A 21,745-nucleotide genomic window follows, 5' to 3' on the forward strand; every position below is an offset into this window, starting at 1 on the left:
CACCATATTTAAATGAAGAAAACCTAATATTAACGTTTCTGGGAGGTTGAGACTCGAGTGTGTAATGTGTCCATCAATAATATAAGAGAGACAAATATGAATGGTGAGCCATGCTGCAGCTCACGTTGGTGCTGTTTGTAGCTTTCCTCCCTCTCTTGAAGAGAGGGTTTAGCTTTTGGATGATGTCAATGTAAATTTTGTAAAGTAATTAGTGTTAATAGTAATTTAATATGTTTGTGAGACTCAAATTTGAAAATTTTTGTAAAGTTATAATGTATAGAATTAAGATTTTTGGGGAATATATACATGATTATGAATAGAAATATGTCAGTAATATTATGGGAAGTTGAGTTTAGAATTGAATCTAAAGGCTTGATGGTAAGAAATGAAAATTTCATAGATTATGATTGATATGAATGTTAGGGAAAAGTAAAATTTATTATAAAACAGGTGAGAATAATGTTAAATGAAGGTTTCCTCAACTTCAATACATGTTCATCAAAATTTAAAGTCAATTAGATAAGCAAAAAGCCGAACAGTCAATGAATGTTAAATTTTAAAAGAAAAAAGGGAATCTCTTAAGGGCCCTAATCTGTAGACAGGAAGTCGAGTATAATGTAAAATAGAAAGATAAGGAGACTAGGTCGAACCACTGTTTAAGGTATACAAAATATTAAAATAGGAAGTTGGTCAGTGAATATGTCAATTGCAACAGTCAGAAGTTGCAAGCAATTTTGTACTGACTTCAATCAGTTTCTCAACGTCTGATTGACCCATCGCAAAATTGAATGCGGAAGGAGGCGGATATGTAAGGTGGCCGAATAAATGAAGGTCACTTACATAAGGACTTTATACATCGCAATGGTAAGGTGTATATGATACCCAACTTAATTCGGTGGTAATGAGCAAATTTGCCTATCAGTATGTAATGCAAAAAGGTATGACACTCAATCGATGTTACTAACACACCGGTTCTATATAATGCATGTCTATGAGCAGAGTGTGGAACAACCAGTGAGAGGGAACGTTTTGGTCTGGTAGCAAGGGCGGACAGAGGCGAACGCTGTGCCACAGTATGCACCACACAAACCACTTAAGGGGCGTCCCAGTCGAGAGTCAACGACCAACCGACCAACCTTTGTGCAGTGGCAATATCGTAACCAATGAGGCTTATCCGAGATGCGATTATTGCTAGTTGAAAACTTTTTTACCGACCAGGTGACTAGGATGGCAGAGAGATTAACGGGCCGGGCCATCAGGAGGAGGACAAATGGTTCAGATGGCTCTGAGCACTATGGGACTTAACATCGGAGGTCATCAGTCCCCTAGAACTTAGAACTACTTAAACCTAACTAACCTAAGGACATCACACACATCCATGCCCAAGGCAGGATTCGAACCTGCGACCGTAGCGCTCGCGCGGTTCCAGACTGTAGCGCCTAGAACCGCTCTGTCACAGCGGCCGGCGGAGGAGGACAGAAAAAGCTTTAGAAAACTAATGATTGTAATGATTATAAAGAATCCGCCTCGATTGCAAATAAAAACCGGATGCTGACCTAAGTTTCGGCGTGGATAACCACGCCTTCATCGGAACACGCGGAAGGCGTGGTTATCCACGCCGAAACCTTGGTCAACATCTGGTTTCTATTTGCACTCGAGGCGGATTCTTTATAATCATTAAATTATTCACGATTGCTGATGCGCTGCAGTGTTAAAAGTTCTTTAGATAACTGCGTTCAGAATACCAAAAGGATATGAACAAAACCAGTGACGCATTAGATCACGTGAACTACAAGTGGTACACACGTGATAGACACATGTAACTTTTTAGGCATCTGGAGCAGGCACGAAACGTCCGATTTGCGGAAACTCACCGGGAAGAAGTAAAGTGCCGAGATTTCGACACACTTTAATGGTAGGACCCTTGTGATTGGTAGGGACAGTTTCTACAAAATAAGAAGAGCGCTCCTATTAGTCGAAAAAAGCTGTGACGTGGAGTACGGAAGAACCCAGGTGGGATGAAATTACGACTATGAGAAAGACAAGCTTTTGTATGTCCACCCTCTTAGCAGGAGGTCTCTCGGACGACAACAGTTTTTAAATAAAAATACCTACAACCATCATTATGATTTTATTTTATTTTGGCAGTTGGTGGTTGGAGTTCTGACACATTATCTGCGTATCCAGTAATGCTGGCAACAGATGTGGTATGCATGGGGATCGTATCAACCTGCATTGCATGAAAAACAGCCTGAAGATGAAGCACTGAAACGTTGGAACGGGTAGAAAAAAATAAAATAAAATAAAATCATGAGAGCTGTCGATGTTTTTATTTACTTGTCACGATGAGAAAGACCAGACGGAAATTTTGGGGGGCCTCTTCTCTGAACTGGCGTCTAGTGCAGAATGGCGCGCATAACGATCTGTACGATGCAGCAGAGAAATTTGTGTGAACACTGCGTTCACAGCGGCTGACATCCAGCTAGATATTAGCTGTAGCGTCGTTGAGCTCCAACTGTGGAGAAACGAACCAGCCAGTTAGTTACTTACGGAAGTAAAGCTGTGAGACCGGGCGTGAGTCGTGCTTCGGTAGCTCAGATGGTAGAGCACTTGCCCTCGAAAGGCAAGTGTCCCGAGTTCGAGTCTCAGTCGGGCACACAGTTTTAATCCGCCAGGAAGTTTCAGTTAGTTACTTGTTCTTGCGAGAACTGAGAGGGCATTATAACATGCACGCTGCTCCAGCCATGCGTGTTGGCGTTTATATCGATATAGTCTACGGATGAGTTCATGTTTTCTTGCATATTGAGAAACATAGGGAGAGTTTCTGGTGGAAAATTCAGCAAAGGTTTAATTAGTCTTATAGGAATTTCAGAGGGCGAGAGCCGTCATGCAGGTGTCAGCTCATCGCGCCTAATTTAAATACTGCGTGCAGAGGTGTAAACTTGTTGGTTCACCAGCTTGCGGCCACTGTAAGCTCGACCGGACTTGGGTAATCTTTTGTTCAACTTGTCACAAAACTAACAATCCTCCGTAGACTGGATTTTCATCCTAAAAACAGTACGGAACTTTGAATCGGAATTGGATGATTTATCGTAGTACTGGCCAAAATCATGACGTAATCTTAAGAATAATTTTGTAATGAAACTTCTAGTTAAGATTTTATTATGTTGTGTTTAGGTTTATTTAACTTTCCGAGAGTTAAAATTTAATACTGTTGTGTTTAGGATTAGTTCACTTTCAGAGGACGAGATGCGTCATTTTGGAAACTATCTTATCGTTGTCAGAATGTAAACCGTGTGAAAGCGTATATTTCCGTGACAAAATTGCAAAATTAAACAATTCCATTAGAGCTTACCCAGTTGTGTTCAGTCATAGAAGGAGAAACCACCTAACCATAACCTTACATGCATATCATTGTTAATACATCGTGAGACGATCTGAATCGAGCACCTAGATATTTCTTTCAAAAAACCACTTCCAGCCCATATGCCAGCTATTGCAGAAGATTTTGCAAAGCATGAGGAGAGTAATGTACCAGACAAATAGCGATAGCAGCGATATTCCGCCGTATGAAAAAGTAAAGGCAACACTACATTCCTGTTTTCCAATTTTGCAGCGGAAAACGAGGATGAGATCCGGAAATATTTCTGCTTTGGCTGTCAGATGGAAGTTGACATCTTCTGTTTGAGACAGAGCATACTCTAGTTGGTCAGGAATAATTCAATGTATATTGCTGCTTTCAAAGAGGACTTTAAGCATATTTACCATGCGTGTGTAGGCTCTAACGTGTACTTCAATGAACTAGTTACCATATGCGAGGATTGCTGAAATAACTTGCAGTATAGTTTTATGTTAATTGATAAAATGAGGAACTTGAATGATGGTTGATATAGACGAAACTTCGACGAGATTCTGCAGAAAGAATTGTGCACCAATCCGTGTATATCCGTTCATACGAAACAGAAAAATCGAGACAATCAACACCACGTTTACAGAACTGGGTGGCGCCGTCAAGGCAGCAGGTGTGAAAGGTGAATTCCATTTGAATGACACAATCCAGCGAAGTGAGCAGGCAATCAACACAGGATTAATGGAATTGAATAGCATTATCAAGACAGAAACTACAAAAGGTGAATTCTAGGTGTAGCAGTTGAATGACAGAAAACAGTCATATACGAGTATTTAGGCGGCCAAAAGGTCAGTGAACCTCTTATGGTCACTACAACATAGAGAAATTTAGAAAAAGTTAGAAGAGATAAAAATCCGCTGTAAATATCGCTGAGAGAAAAGATTGAGGAATAGGTAATGAGACACTTCTGAGGTCACTCAGTTTAGTAAATAGAAAAGTTGAAGAGAGTGAGAAACCTGTGTATAAGCATATAAGTTATGTACTATCTCAAAGTGTGATCAGTATATCACAGTATGTGGACAAAACGCAAAGTCATTGAGGCGCAAAAATCTATTTGTCACAAACTACACCTATTAAAACTGTGGCAGCTGGAGTGTGAACAGTCTTTCTCTGAAAAGTTTAGGCCTGTACAGAAAGCATTACACAGCAGTCACTCACAGTGATGGATGGTGGCAGAAGAAGAGAAGACTAAGGAAATATTATCACCGACTTCATCTACCATCACAATGCAAGCAAATTAGATATTACATATGGGGCATTTGACATCAATTATATATACTAGGAACACTCAACAAAGGACACAATTTTAGTGGAACTAATATTCCCAAAATATCTTAACCCCAAAAAGAACTTGCTAAAGGAGAAGAGAACATACGCTGAACATTACATATGACTAATGCTCACAGACCAGATGACACTCGACAAGGGCGACCAAAAAGCACAAACAGTAGGAATCACATTAACATTACCAGAGCAGTGTCAACCAGTGTGCACAGTGAAGGCGATGGCATTGGCATTCATTATTATGATGAACACATTACTTTATTAACTGCAGTATTATTGTATTATTGCAATACATATCATGAAGACCCCAAAGAAATCATGGAATGAGTACAACATTTTCATGGCACAAGCCACCACAAGGAATACAGCTCCAAAATCGAAATATCAGTCATTGTGGACCTTCCAGAACACATATTATTGAATGGAAGATATGATACTGCTTGAAGAATTTGACAGAGCACTGAAAGACCTAAGTCACAACAAGGCCCTGGGAGTAGATGACAGTAGGGGGCAAGGGGCTTGCCACCCCACTCTCCATTGTTGCCAAATTTATTCAAGATGGTGGCGATGACGTCATACAAGATGGCGGCATGTAGACTTGGCAACATCGCATGAGGTCATCCAGGATGCCGGACTTTGGTGGGTGAATAGTCCAATTGTTCTACGTCCACTAACCTAACCTCAAGAAAAAATGGCAGTAAGTTTGAATTTTTGCGGAAAAATAGTCCACTAACCTAAGCCTCCAGAAGAAAAAAAAATTGCAGGAAGTTTGAATTCCAACAGAATAATGCATGCAAAGACCGTACTTGTCTTATTATCATTTATTAACATTCATTATCATTTATTATTACTTATTATCATTTATTATGATAATTCCCTCCAAATTCAAACTCCTACATGATAATGACTGGAAAACCTTACTTTTGTTTATTGTTATTCATTATCATTTATTAACATTCATTATCATTCATTGTCATTTATTATCATTTATTATCGTTTATCATCATTCATTATCATTTATTATTATAGGCCTACCTCCACTAGAAAATTGCGCCAAATTAAAATTCCAACACGATAATATCTCGAAAACTGTACTTTTATCCATTATTATCATTTATTATTTATTCAAAATGTCCGATGTTCTCGGCGAGAAAGCTATTCTCCTTACATCCATAACAAAAATCTATCACAAATTCAAATCCCAACACCATAATTGATCACATGTACGAGCTTTCTCCGTCACTTATCTTTTTTCACTGTTAGCCTATCATAATCGCGTGAAATAATAAGCTGCACTTATAGTAAGATAATTCACATCCTTTGATTTTGCAGGGGGGAAGGGACTGAAGACTTTATTTCAAGCAGTACGGTCATCACTTGTTCTCCAACACAGTCAGCACACACATCTCTGATATCGCAGTGCAGTCACCACGACGTCTGCGCCCCAACTGTATTAGTTCAAATCCTCGCCACCCCCTGGCCAGCGCGCGGAGACACTGCCTATGGCTGTCACATGAGGCGGCCGGCCACTAGCGCGGGGGGCGAGCCTAGCGATCGCTCCCACGTCGTAAACATGTTTTCGCTGGACACCCTGGAACTTATCGAGTTTGACGTCAGCCAGCTGAGACCGCACAGCCCCCACGGCCAGCGCGCCAGATGGCGGCGAGTGGCGCCACAAATGGTCTGGCTACGTAAACATCCTCACCCACCCGCGATCACTTAACGCTGGACACGATGGAACCTGTCGACTGCGTGCTGGACAAAGGACACGTTCCACCCCAATTTCTTTTTTTTTTTTTTTTCTGAACAGGTTCCAACCTGCCGATACCTACCTCACACAACCGCCCGAGATGTTTGGAAAGTTCTATCACATGACACACTAAAAGCTATATCAGTCCTAAAGTTCGCAAATTCCCAGCACCGACGGACAGGAACCGACACTCTTGTTTTGTCCAAACCACCCTCACTCCACATGCCCGCGACTCCACGGCGCCGTCAGCACGTGTGATGATGGAGCACAAACTACGCTCTCGCCCCATAAACTCTGCAATTCTCTCACCGATAGACAGGAACCGACACGCTCGAACTGGAATGTTTGCTTCCGAGTTTGAAACTTCCTTGACGTCACAACGGGCGATCGACCACGTGGCTCTGTGGGACGAAGAACGCTCTCACTAAGTTAACTGATCACCCGATTCTCATTATTCACCCCAAATACCACGATTACCTAATCCAGGATCTTCGCGAAAATACACACATACGCGTGTACCGTCGCTCCCGTCAAGATACGTACCTCCGCCGAGTCAATTTAACACGAAGCTCTCAACTCAAATAAAAAAAATTAACAAGTCAATATCACGCCCACATGCGGGAGCCATCGCACGGTCCTAGCAAAATTCTCAACTCACATACCTATCAACTCACTCAAATTCTATAAGTTCCCAAAATACTTAACCTCCCCTTTATTCATTCAAAATATATTCGCTCCCTACCATAAACTCCTCGCCAGTAAAGAAATAGCTAAAAATATTCATCTCCAAAAACATTACCTTCAACGCCATTCTTAATACCATCAACCTGCAATTACGCCTATATAACATACTTTTAAATAATAATAATAATCATAATAATAATCATTCATCCTAACACACACATAATGATCTCACTATCATCCTCTCTCTAATCTAAATAAGATCTTCAGTGATATTATGAATTATTTGTGTATAGTTTTATAGATTATAAAATGCTCAGCCCTCCACCATGTCCACGAACCATCTGACTAGTTCAGCTTTCAGCTACTAGGGGCGCTAGTGAACTCATTTACCACCCCCACAGAATTCTCAACATCCATTCGTTCATCCTAAGATCATGTGATACTACGTCATCACACTTATACAAGGAGTCACGCCCTGGACATCTTTCTCTCTTCAGCTGTCCGCCGCATCGTGCGTTTGTTCTCGTGTGTGTGTGTGTGTGTGTGTGTGTGTGTGTGTGTGTGTGTACTGTATCTGTTTTGTTAAGATGAAGCGAATTAACAACACCCAGGAGTCTGCTGCGAAGAGACTTAGACTCCACGATTCGCCATTATCGAGTAAGTAAATAATTTTTATTTTTAATTATCATTTCTCCTTTATATATTCTCCTTATTAATTATATATCTCATTGTTATAGCTGAACTCACGGACCTTATCATCGAGTCTGAGGAGCGAGCAGGTGGCGTCAATCAACCTTGTCCTCAACGAGTTCCATTACCTGGTAAGTACATTTTTTCAATGTTTTGATATCTCTACCCTTTAACTCCGTGTACGAGCGCTACATCTGTTTTGGGTAGCTCTATATAAAGATCCACTTTTCACTTGGTGTGTGTATGTGTGTGTGTGTGTGTGTGTGTGTGTGTGTGTGTGTGTGTGTCTGTTATACTCGCTCTCTATAAAGATTTCATTTTTTTATATATATCTGCCTTCGTCCTCTCATTTCTATATCACCAAACTTCTTCTACAAACATTTTTTACTTTGTATTATACTCATTATATTCCATCTTTCTAGATTACATCGGCCCAGCGCTAGAAGGGCTTGATCGCCAACTCGAAACGGAGACAGCTCATCGTGAATGTAAGTACATCTCTAAAAATAATAAAAATCATACTCGCTAAAAAATTAAATAATTTTTTCTTCTTGTTCTTTTAATATATACCCTTCTTCCTAGTGTATTGATCTATCCTTAACTTATATTTTGTTTCTAGATCATCCTAATTCCACGCAGAGCGAGGGAGCCGAACACAGTAAAAACATTTTAGATGAGGACAAACTGGACATGCCCGACTGGCTTGAGGGGCTTGTCCAATGCAGCAACGAACTGCTGAAGCCTTGGAATGAGATTGGAGAAGGTGAATAGTTTTCGTCATTAGTCCAAAATAATTTCCGTTACTTACTGTTATAATAATAATTATTATTTATCCCTCTTTTAAATCCAGATCATTCAACTTTTATTTATGTTACAGGTGTACCACACGGCATTGCCCGTGTTACGCGAGCGGCGGTTGCAGGCGCGGTGCTCGAGGGTGGGCGAGGACACGCCCCACATCGCATCGCACCGATCACCGCAGCTCGACAGACCGCGGCGGCGGCGGCCCAGACTATCTGGCGTCCATGGGCGTCACAACAAGCGGGTAGCAGCACTGCCAGGGGTCCCTCGCCGCCTTCTCCGCCTCCGCCAGCTGACCATCCACGACACCGCCAGCGCAAGGTTCGTGTACCAAGACGCATACCCCTCCCATTAAATGATGATGACGCACCATCGCCAACACCGTCATCCACCGGTTGGACCCCCACTACCATTAGCAGTAATAGTATTAGTGATCGTCCTGTGGCTAGTGGCAGTTCTCTAACCCGCCCTTTTAGTGAAGTAGATCAGGTCGGTGACGCCATACCTCAGTTGCAATACTCGGCGATTGCCGACGCCTTCGAGGAGCGCATCTCGGTCACTCGCATCGAAAACCCGGCACGGGGGGTACCGCGATCCTGTTGGATTTTTAAACGCATGCCTCCCTGTCCTGGAAACCGAGCTCCTCAGGGTAGTCGATAATCCGCGTTATCCCGCCGTTCAGTGCAGTGCTCTGTATCGAGTTATCGCACCCCCCCCCCCCCCCCACAAAGTTCAGTCCGGTCAGGAAGAGACCAACATTCATTATCTTTGGGGGCATAATGGCGTAATAACGCGGAGCACATCCATCGCCGAGTGGTTTCGTAAATCCACCTTGAGTGTCATATTGGGCCGCTTTTCCGAGATGAAAGTCATAGGCTCAGCTAAGGCACTCAGCACAATTCTACACCGGATCACCCATATACATGTCCACGATCCGTTAAATGGAGGGTCTAGCTATATCAAGCTCCCTAAAGATATAGCTAATAAACAAGCATGCATTAATGTTCAAAATACAAAAGATCACGCTTGTTTTGCATGGTCAATCCTGGCTTGTGAGAGAAATTACAATTATAGAGCTCATCCTGGTCATCCCAGTACCTACAATGTAGGTGATAATATTTATTCATCTTATAACTTTGATGGTATTGAGTTCCGCGTCAAAATCCAGGACATACCTAAATTTGAGGCACAAAATACCGGAATATTGGTACACGTTTATGGCCTGGAGAAGAAGAGAAGCAAGTAAGACGAGCCAGACAAGCATGTCGTAGTCGGCCCCCTCCATTTCTCAAAATTTGCAGGTGAGCGTGAGCTGCAGGTAAATATGCTTCTCTTTTCTGAAGGTGACAATTATCACTATGTCTGGATCAAGGACATGTCCCGCCTCCTTCATTCCCAGCTAACAGCTCATCATAGTGTAAAACATATTTGTTTAAGGTGTCTCAGTTATTTCTCCTCTGAACGATTGTTAGCTACGCATCTAGTAGACTGTCCTTCCAAGGATGCGGTACGTGTTATTATGCCCACGGAGGAAAACAAATTCATAAAGTTTAGGAATGCTTACCACCAGGAGCGGTGTCCGTTTGTAGTGTACGCCGACTTTGAGTGCCTCCTCGCTCCTGTGACCCGCTGTGAAGGCGATCTTACGACCTCACACACCACCTTTACAGAAAAACACGTACCTTATGCCGCAGCGTACCAAATTGTATCGTCATATGACACCAACCTTAACTGATACAAATCTTACGTCGGCGATAATCCATCGATTTGGTTGCTCTCTGAGCTTGAAAAATTTTCACTGGAAGTTGAGAAGCTGTACAGCGGCAACGTTCCAATGACCAAATCGAAGGAGAATGCAGATTTGTATAATAAAGCCACCGAGTGTCAAATTTGTGGACTGCCGTTGGACAGAAAAGCGGAAACTCCTCGTAGGGACCACTGTCATCCTACAGGGAAATTCCGTGGCGCTGCTCACAATGCGTGTAATTTGAAGTACCAATTACCTAGGCACATACCAGTTTTCATCCATAATTTAAGTGGGTATGATGCTCATTTTCTAGTTGAGCACTTGGCCGATTTCGGTTTGGAGAAAGATCAGGTGAGTGTCCTACCTAAGAGCGTCGAGAAGTATATACCATTCTCCAAACGAATGACGTCAACAACTACGCTGCGCTTCCTCGATACACTTCGTTTTATGCAGGTACCTCTACAGAAACTTGTTGAAACTCTACCTCCGGCGGATCAATCGAGCTGCATTTCCCTACGAGGAAATGTTTTGACTTGTGACTAGGAAAGGGGTTTTTCCATACGAGTATGTTAATAGTATGGCCAAACGCGACGAAACCAAGCTACCCGACATAACTGCATTCTCCAGCAACCTCACAGGCGACACGATAACGAATGCAGAGTATGAACATGCTGTGAATGTCTGGCGGGAATTCAACATTTCTAATTTAGGAGAGTACGCACGTCTTTACATGGACACGGACGTGCGTTTGCTTGCGGACGTTTTCGAGAAGTTCCGGAGTCTATGTATGACAACATATTCTCTGGACTCTGCCTTTTATTAAACGGCACCGGTGTTGTCTTGGGACACGATGCTCAAGAAAACGAAGTGCAGTATCGAATTATTGATCGATCCTGACATGCTTCTTTTCTTTGAGCGAGGAATCCGTGGGAGGCTCTGCCAATGTATTCATAGACACGCGAAAGCAAATAACCCACGGATGGGTGACAGGTTTAACGCATCCCTTGATTCAAGTTATATATTGTATCTCGATGTGAATAACTTTTACGGACATGCTATGAAGGAATGTCTGCCTATTCGCGAGTTTACGTGGCTGTCCGAAGATGAATGCAAGGGATTAGGTGGAAAAATCAGGGGGGGGGGGGGGGGGGGGGGGTATGGCCGCCGATTCTGATGTAGGGTATGTTGTGGAGGCAGAACTCACATATCCTATTAGTTTGCATGACGCGCATGCCGATTTGCCGCTGTGTCCAGAGCAACTAGTTCCACGAGGAGGTTCCACACCGAAACTGATGACAGCGCTGCGGGCAAGCAGAGGTACATCATTCACTATCTTAACCTCCAGCAATGCCTCAGCTTGGGTATGGAGCTGGTTAAAATCACCCGGGCCATCTCCTTCAAGCAGTCCCCCTGGTTGAAGGAGTGTATTGATCTGAATACGAGACAGAGAACTTCCGCTTCGTGTGACTTTTATAAATTAAATGAATAATTCAATCTTCGGAAAAACTATGGAGAATTTGAGGAAACGACGAGAAATTTTTGTTAGAACGCAATGGGATGAGCGTTATGGCGTACGAAAATGCACTGCCAGACCAAATTTTAAACGGGTCACTATTTTCAATAAGAATTTTGTTGCTGTGGGGATGGCTAAAACTGCAGTAGAGTTTACTAAATCTATGTGGGGATGTGCATACTAGACGTATCCAAACTCCACATTTACCGCTTTCATTATGAGTTTGCGAAAACTCATTTCGCAGATCCTAAATTACATTATATGGATACAGATAGTTTCATCTATTGGGTGAAGAAATGCGATCCATACGAAGTAATTAGGTACCACGCCAATGAATTCGACACGTCTTCTTATGCGGCCGATAATCCTTACGGCATTGTTCCGCAAAACAAGGTTATTGGTCTCATGAAAGACGAGACGAATGGATTGCCGATTGTGGAGTTTGTAGGTCTTCGGTCCAAGATGTATGCATATCGCACATTGGAAGGTCCCACTCAGAGACGGGCTATGGGGGTACGACGGATGGCATCACGACCTCTGTCTATCGAAGACTATTTGCAGTGCCTACGTGGTGGTGTTCGCGGTGCTGAGCTGCAGTCGCCGCATATTGTCCGGCAAACTAGTATTCGATCGATAGCGCACGAGGTGTACACTGTGCTGCAGTTTAAAATCGGTCTGTCGCATCATGACGATAAAAGGATCATCTGTGATGACGGCATTGAAACTCGCCCGTACTCACACTACTCACTTGCAGCGAGAGAAGGGGTGCGGGACTCTGATTGAGAGAGAGAGAGAGAGAGAGAGAGAGAGAGAGATAGAGAGACGGCGAGGATGTCTGCAGAGTGGTAGTATGACCCGTTTATCATAGTGTAAATATTGAATGAGAGTGTTTTGTAGTGTCTATCAGCTTGCGTACTTCCGTGTATGTCTGAGTGTGTGTGGATGTGTGTGAGCCTGTGTTAAGTGTGCATGTGTGTAAATATTATTTATTCTATATAAAATAACAAAAAATCGTAAAAAACAGAAAAAGAAACTAAAATAATCCCATTTATAAAAAAAGCCTTTATATATGTTTGTATATTTTTTTCGCCGCTATTACTAGTCAATGGCTATATGACTGAAATCAGATAAAAATTTTACACCTCTTATAATCAAATAGAAGAAGACGAAAATACAATTTTCGCAGTTCGTATCTGCTTTGATCTTAGTAGTGGTTGTAAGTTTCACCTGCCGCTAACCATCCAGTCAGAACTAGTTTTTTTGAGAATGTGAGTTCCACCAATTAAATTCTTTATATATACTTGACTGCGCAAAGGAAAAAAAAAATCTTTATACCGAGAAATATGTGTTGTTCTGCTTGTTGTAGTGGAAAATGTCTAGAGCCCCTTACTTCAATGAAATATAATTTAAATTGCTAGTGGAAAATGTTTTAGAGCCACTATCTTGAACTAAAAATATGCCTTCTGTTAAAAAAGTGCTTCCGTGGAACTTCACTAGAGATATTACTTACCTTGTAAGACAATATAATTACGTTCTAATACCTCTGCTTTAGTTTATATATATATATATATATATATATATATATATATATATATATATATATATATAGTACAGTGCTTATATATTTATGAATAATGTAAAAACACGTATCTGCAAAGATCATAACTTTCATATTTTTACTTGAAGACAAATAATGTATCTGTAAACTCATATAATGTGAAAAAAAAGTGAATCATTTTACTGTAAACTGATATGCCGCAAACAAAATCTGAACTGAATAATAAATTCAATTATTTTATTGTAAAAAAATGCCCGAGTTTGTTATTATTTGACCCTCAATCATGATCCATATACGTTGCACTGGCACAGAGAGAGACCTATAAGATTTTTACTGATTTAAAGACAGAGATGAAATCTGAATGAAGCGTGCTGGACTTCGTCCGCCGGTCACAAACAGACCCCGCCACTCTCTTTGTGGTCCTGTCACTTTAAACGGCGGGCATCTGGCGAAGCCGACCCTAGCACTCTGCCTTTCGGGTCCTGTCACTTTCAACGGTTGACTCATCGCCGCGCCGGCGAGGTGGTAGCAGGTAAACTATCTCAGACAGTTCCAGTGGAATGCGCTTCACGAACAGTATCACCAATAAACTTACTTCTATGGAAGTAGGTGTCGCAGAAAGAAAACAACAAGTTTTCTTATGGAGAAAAAAATTATTTATTTATTTGTGAGCCATTTTAAAAATAATTTTACATTTTCAGATGCTGACACAAAACTATTTTTTTCTTCTTCACACGTTCGCTAAGTTGATGGATAGGTGGACAATCGTAGTATTACAGGTTCTGGATAGCCGCATATTTGAAGATTCGACGCAGCCAGCTACTCTTCTATCGCCATTAACGTAGATTACTGTCTCCTTGTGATCAAATACTCTCAGCAACTGCAGCAAATGTTTATAAGAGATGCCAGGGGCGTCCCACTTAATCCCATGATATAATCTTGTTAGCCATATCGCGCTTCTGACTGTGTTATTGCACTTGACGTCTTTAAATGGTTTCGGCGATTCAACTCTTGATACAAATGTTCCTATTACTCCATCACTTTGCGTGAATGCTATTAATGCACAGTCTTTAATTATGAAACGCCTGCACTCATCATAGTAAAATCCTTGAACGTTAACTACGATCCTCACACCTTCAGGTAACATCGTGATCTACGCTAGAGCTAGCAGAGTGCGCACTAATTTATACAACTCGTTGCACTACACCAGTGAGCGGACAGTAGTTAACGAGACGATCATGCAAAACGAGAGCATTTGCCGAAGTCTGACCAGGGAGGTTTTCTGAAGATTCAAATTCAATCCGTACATCTATAGGTCCTGATTTAGTTATCTCATTCTGTTTTGAACAGTCAATCACGATTATTGGCACTAGCTTCTTGAAACTCTGTGCGCTGAGTAGGCATCCTTCATTTTCAACACCTTCGTAGTAAGATGCTCGGAATCTCGCATACATGTCAAATGCCAGACTGTATACATTGCTGTCCCACTGTAGATGTAGATTCTCATATGGGTAGTATTCTGAATTCAAGTAGACTCTGGCGTTAGTTAACTTGCAGTGGTCAAATTCAGTGAAGTCCTTTGATACATTAGCACGACTTTGAGATTGAAATGCTAGTATGATGAATCGAGGTGCTTCCAACTGCACTGATGTTTTAATAGCGCAAATATGTGTGGACGCTGTAGGTAGGACTGGGTATTCAAAAAGGTCCCATGATCGGAAAGTTAGTGGTAGGTAGGTGCCAGCATTCAGAACTTTTAAGAGCTTCAAGCGCTCCTCGTCGGAACGGTGATGTGAGGCATTTTCCATGATATGCTATTAATCTTGATTTGAACATTCTCTGCAGCAGTTTGAGAGAATGAATTCGCGTTACTTGCACTTCTCACCAAAATAAGTTCCTGTTTAGCGTTGATAATTATTCGCTGCATATACTCAAAATAACCCATAAGCATTTTTAGTGGCACGCACGCGGTAAATCGGCTTTGTCCACCCTCCCCATCCGCTGCATCTATGAACCACCCAGCATTTTCCAAACTGTTTGAATCAGAGGGTGAGGCTCAAACGTACGTCTTAAGGGGTGATGTAATGCCAACATTTCTAGTTCGGTTTATTTAAATTCAGTTGAGTTCATAGCGTATCTCTTGAAACAGGAATGCTAAGGCATTTCGAGTGAGCTTCGAGAGCGCTACGGCAGCCTCGTCAGCTTTCTTAAATGTGTAGTCCAGACAGAGGAAGCTCTTGCTAGGCGGTATTACCGCGTCCTGATGCTAGATAACAATCCCAATTTCATCATTTTTGTTAAATGTGCTTGAAGCGTAGGGATTGTGTGAGTGGTATTCATGACGAATAATTCGGTCATCATACTCTGCTGACTGAGTTACGTTGAGCGACGTCATTCTGCGGCTTTAAACCTGCTGAAATGAGGAATTTGTAATTAAGGCGTGTTATCACCTTGCCCTTACGCGTTGCACTAACGGCAACCTGGTGTGCTAGCTTTATACCTTATTCCCATCTCGCCTCAGATGCAGGCGTACAATGATCTCTTCTCCTCTAAAGTTAACAAGCTGGTTATTCTGATCCACAATACGCAGTTCAAGGTAGTCCAGTGTCTGAACAGTCACCGGGAGATATATAGCATTTGTATGGGCTTGAACTATTTTATACCCTGTGCCGACTGTAGGAAAGAATCCGTAAATTGGATGAATCAATTTATCGTTCAGGTATGAGTTTGTGGCAATATTACACTCAACGTGGATTGTACTCACTGGGAGTATATCCACAGCATGATCTGATGCGTAAAATTTAGTTCCGTCCTTCACCAAAACACGACCATTCGCAAAACCTAGCAGTGGACCAATTGAATGTCTCTGTGTAAAGTCGATCGTAGCACTCTCTGTCCGTATTTTAGATTTAAGGGTATTAATGTTTGCCCGTAGTTCAATACCTTTTTCTGACTGTTTTAAGAGTTCGTTTAAATCATCAATATCGTAGGCACCAGGTTATATTTGTGGAATCTCCTTCCGGCCGTCAATTTCAAGATGTAGTTTATTGTTACTCTGTGTAATATTTGGAATGCTGTTATACGTCTCTAGACCAATCAGTGCAATACTCCAGTCCCCTGCACTTAAATCAATCGGCGGAAAGTAATTTGCGCTTAGTACTGATCCTCACTCTTTTAAAGGCAGAGTGTACGACATTGCATCCAAACATCAAATGATGGTCATGTGTTCAATGACAGCTCTTTTATATATGGCGCACATGATCTGACGATGACGCATTCTAGAGGCGGTTCGCCGTTGCTGTGATGAGGAACATAGCGCAGAGGACCACAGAGATATGTGTTAAAGTCCTGATATCGCCGGACATTGTAGAAGACGCGTCTTTTGCTGGTGAAGTAGCGCTGTAATTCTTCAGGTGGCTGTAAATCGCCGAATGAATCAAAATACTGAACTGTATGTGGACTTTTCTTAACATACGGAACCCAATGGGTCCCTGGACCCCCAGCAACATCTAAATTTACAATTCCGCGCTCATTAGTCCGCCACATGGTCTTCGGTAATGTATTCCGCATAAAGACGCCGCGGAATCCACGAATGTGAAGTTTTTGTTTAATAATTTTAACTAGATCTTTATTCATGAGCGCTCGGTCGGGTAGGATATCTAACGGACTTTTTTTTTATTTATGAAGAGACCTAGTCCTTTCCTGTTTGGTTTCAAGTAGAGGCCTTTTCCGATAGCTGCTGCCTCCATAGCGAGATTATGTCTTCTGGCTTCCTCTAGTTGGGCTTGTGCATTCTGTGCGTTTTTGGCGGTTTTGGCTACAGCTGCGGCACCGCCTGTGAGTGAACCTATAGCGGACAGTGCTGCAAGGGCTGGAACGAGGAACGGGATAATTCCGCCCGAAGTCTTTGGTAGCGGTAGGACCTTAGGTGGTTTAATTGAAGTCGTGTTTTTCTTCTTGTTCCCACCATTGAACACACGTTTAGCTGCAGCCATCGAGGTGAGAATACAGTTTTTAAAACAATCGCGTTGCTGTTCTTCCTGTTCTTCTTCGCTCGCAAAGCTGTTCGCACTGCATTAATAATTCGTTTGAAATTCATCACACGCAAGCCCAACTTAATATTCCCACGCATGGTTTTATCAACCACTAACGCAGCAACGCGTTGACCTATTCCGAGATCTTTTCTTCGCCTTATTTGCTTAGCTTTATCTGCTAATATCCGGTCGGCAACGTGGCGTGCTGGGAGATCCTTATTTGCTGCGTATGCGAGGTCGTGCTCAAGGCAGGCTTCGTCTAGTAGGTTAATACCTTTATCGCCTCGCGCCAGGCGCTTCTGAAGCTTTGTTCCAGGCCCACAGAAGTTATATCCGGGAATGTGCAAATCAACAGGCAACTTGTCGAGAACACCACCTCCACCTCTTATTATGATGTGCCTTCTATCGTGCATGGTACACTACTGAGGAGATAGAGGTCTACTCTCCCCGTTATATGCTAACATGTCAGCTTCGATCCAACTGTTTTCTGATGATGTAAATCCTAGCCATTTAACCAGTGCTCTATTCCCACGACGTCTTATCACGCGCTCGATGAGAAATACACTCCTGGAAATGGAAAAAAGAACACATTGACACCGGTGTGTCAGACCCACCATACTTGCTCCGGACACTGCGAGAGGGCTGTACAAGCAATGATCACACGCACGGCACAGCGGACACACCAGGAACCGCGGTGTTGGCCGTCGAATGGCGCTAGCTGCGCAGCATTTGTGCACCGCCGCCGTCAGTGTCAGCCAGTTTGCCGTGGCATACGGAGCTCCATCGCAGTCTTTAACACTGGTAGCATGCCGCGACAGCGTGGACGTGAACCGTATGTGCAGTTGACGGACTTTGAGCGAGGGCGTATAGTGGGCATGCGGGAGGCCGGGTGGACGTACCGCCGAATTGCTCAACACGTGGGGCGTGAGGTCTCCACAGTACATCGATGTTGTCGCCAGTGGTCGGCGGAAGGTGCACGTGCCCGTCGACCTGGGACCGGACCGCAGCGACGCACGGATGCACGCCAAGACCGTAGGATCCTACGCAGTGCCGTAGGGGACCGCACCGCCACTTCCCAGCAAATTAGGGACACTGTTGCTCCTGGGGTATCGGCGAGGACCATTCGCAACCGTCTCCATGAAGCTGGGCTACGGTCCCGCACACCGTTAGGCCGTCTTCCGCTCACGCCCCAACATCGTGCAGCCCGCCTCCAGTGGTGTCGCGACAGGCGTGAATGGAGGGACGAATGGAGACGCGTCGTCTTCAGCGATGAGAGTCGCTTCTGCCTTGGTGCCAATGATGGTCGTATGCGTGTTTGGCGCCGTGCAGGTGAGCGCCACAATCAGGACTGCATACGACCGAGGCACACAGGGCCAACACCCGGCATCATGGTGTGGGGAGCGATCTCCTACACTGGCCGTACACCACTGGTGATCGTCGAGGGGACACTGAATAGTGCACGGTACATCCAAACCGTCATCGAACCCATCGTTCTACCATTCCTAGACCGGCAAGGGAACTTGCTGTTCCAACAGGACAATGCACGTCCGCATGTATCCCGTGCCACCCAACGTGCTCTAGAAGGTGTAAGTCAACTACCCTGGCCAGCAAGATCTCCGGATCTGTCCCCCATTGACCATGTTTGGGACTGGATGAAGCGTCGTCTCACGCGGTCTGCACGTCCAGCACGAACGCTGGTCCAACTGAGGCGCCAGGTGGAAATGGCATGGCAAGCCGTTCCACAGGACTACATCCAGCACCTCTACGATCGTCTCCATGGGAGAATAGCAGCCTGCATTGCTGCGAAAGGTGGATATACACTGTACTAGTGCCGACATTGTGCATGCTCTGTTGCCTGTGTCTATGTGCCTGTGGTTCTGTCAGTGTGATCATGTGATGTATCTGACCCCAGGAATGTGTCAATAAAGTTTCCCCTTCCTGGGACAATGAATTCACGGTGTTCTTATTTCAATTTCCAGGAGTGTACATCTGGTTCAGAACTCTTCTGCAATTGCTCCTACAATTTCTTCGCCCTTGCCGTCCTTTAAGATATATGTCCTAGGGTTGGTTGGCTGCACTTTGGACATTGTGAATATCTCAGCCGACCAATTTGGTAAGTACGATTTCTCGAACGCTGTCTTGTGTTTTGAAATACGTACTAAGTCACCTATACTGTACCTCTGTTTGCGAGGGTCGAGCATTTTAATCCGGAAATATACTGTGTGCATGAGTGAATTATCGTTTACATCGATCGGTCTCATTTTTATTGTACTATGTTTGGTTCGATTATACTTTGCAATTATCTGTGAGAGGATATCTACCCACTTGTACGAACCGCGAAGATTAAACTGCATCCACATTTCAGCTTTGATTGTTCTGTTCAACCGCTCGACGATACTAGCTTTAAGATGGGTAAACGTCGAGTAGTGGTGTATGCCATACCGTGCCATCACAGTCTTGAAATGGTCATTGTAAAACTCCCCACCGTGATCAGTTTGAAGATTGGTCGGGTATCGATTCGTTCCTGTCTGCAACAGACGCTAAACACCACAGCAATATCTCTACCGGTTTTCGTTTTCACAGGTAATGCCCAGGCGAATTTTGGGTATGTAACAATAACCATTAAAATGTATTTCAATCCATTATTATGAGGTGAATATCGATTCATATCTACAAGATCAGCATGCCAGAGGTCATCCATCCCTCTAATCATGACATGTCTACGAGGGTATGTTTTGCGTGCTGGCTTGTGCAGTTCTCGAACCACGGTTTCCATACTTATTCGATGATACCTCTCTCTCGAAGCTCTGAGATTGTGGATACAGTCTCATTCGAATGAGCTGTATTGCCCGCAGCAGCCGAAGCCATCAACAGCCGAAGTCTGTCTATTAGTTCATCTGGCTCATCGTAATATATATACTGCGGGACTTGATTGATCACTCCTTTATGCTGAAAGTCTACACCCTCACCGAAACTTTTAGTTTGCTCATTGAGTAAAGGTTGTATAATGGTAGGGTATTTAGCGTTTTCAAGGCTTTTCCAGTATTCCGTCGAGATTTTTGTACAGATCAGTCAAGTTAATTATTTCCCGATAGACTTTGCGATCATCTGTTGAGTATTTTAAGTTTTTTGATGGCCTTAGGAAGATTATGTTCATTAAGCCAGATGTTCTTTTAAACTCTGTATCCCCGATGCGTATTGTGTTATCGGATAAAGTTATAGTTTGAGAGCCCAGCATGTACGGTCTCGCCCTGCTGACACCAAATGTTCTATCTATCTTAACGGTCGGATACTGGTTGGTGAATTCTGCGATTGGGTCATTATTATGCAAAGCGATCTTGGTGATGGATTCGGTAACAGGTTTAAAAGTTTGATTTAGTGTTTGCTCGCGATCTATATGCCCCAACTTCAGCAAACGTAATTTCTCTCGAACTGCTTTGCGCGCCTGAATGACTTTATGCTTCGTCGACATCTCGAAGGTTACTAATCAGAGCTCTGAATATCACGCGGTTTTATATATGCTTTGTTGTACTTCTTCTTCTCCTTTTCTCCTACGCCACCTTCTTTAATAACAACGGCCTTGGCTTCTATCACGCCCTCAATTGCACTAATTCTGTTCTCTATCCGGTTTTGGTTAATGGCAAGAAGTTTCTGGGTGTCCTTTAATTCCCTTGCAACTTTAACTAGTCTGGACTCAAGATTTTTAAACTTGATATCGGTGTACATTCGGGCACTCTGTCTTTGCACACCTAATCTCTCAGACTGAGCGTCCGCCATGCGTGCGAATTTGTCCATGGTGAAGTGTTAACTGATGGGATAAGCTATTTTCGTACGTTTATATATGGAGAAAGTGTTGGAAGTTCCTGCTATACCTACGTCATTTAGTTTACGGATTTTATCAATAACGAGAAAGCCGTATTGTGAGTGGTTCCAGCAATCAGCAGAAATCTTGACAAATTCATTGTACGACATGTCGGTCCCTACGTGAGCATGGTAAATGTGCTTTAAATTGAGGTTGTCTTGTTTGAATGCTGTAATGAGATTTGCGTTGTCCCTCACCAGCTGTTTTGGAATCCTGGAATACGTTTGACTCAGATAAAATACATCAACACCCATATGACGGCCAAAGCAGAAATATTTACGGATTTGATTACGCTTTCAAACAGCGACATCGTCAAATGTGAAGGCAGTGTTAGGCTTTACCTCTTCAGGTGGGGGGACGTCGTCGCTTTCACTGAAGGCTCTGTACGTTACACCGTCTACTCCATCTAACAT

The 21,745-nt window shown here is 43.2% G+C and overlaps 1 pseudogene; it reads left to right on the forward strand.

Annotated features, from left to right (window-relative positions):
- The first annotated feature begins 1,134 nt into the window (after nt 1-1,134).
- LOC124546256 lies at nt 1,135-1,218 on the forward strand (annotated as a pseudogene).
- Nucleotides 1,219-21,745: the final 20,527 nt, after the last annotated feature.

The sequence above is a fragment of the Schistocerca americana genome, chromosome 8, assembly GCF_021461395.2.
Source record: "Schistocerca americana isolate TAMUIC-IGC-003095 chromosome 8, iqSchAmer2.1, whole genome shotgun sequence".
Taxonomy (NCBI): domain Eukaryota; kingdom Metazoa; phylum Arthropoda; class Insecta; order Orthoptera; family Acrididae; genus Schistocerca; species Schistocerca americana.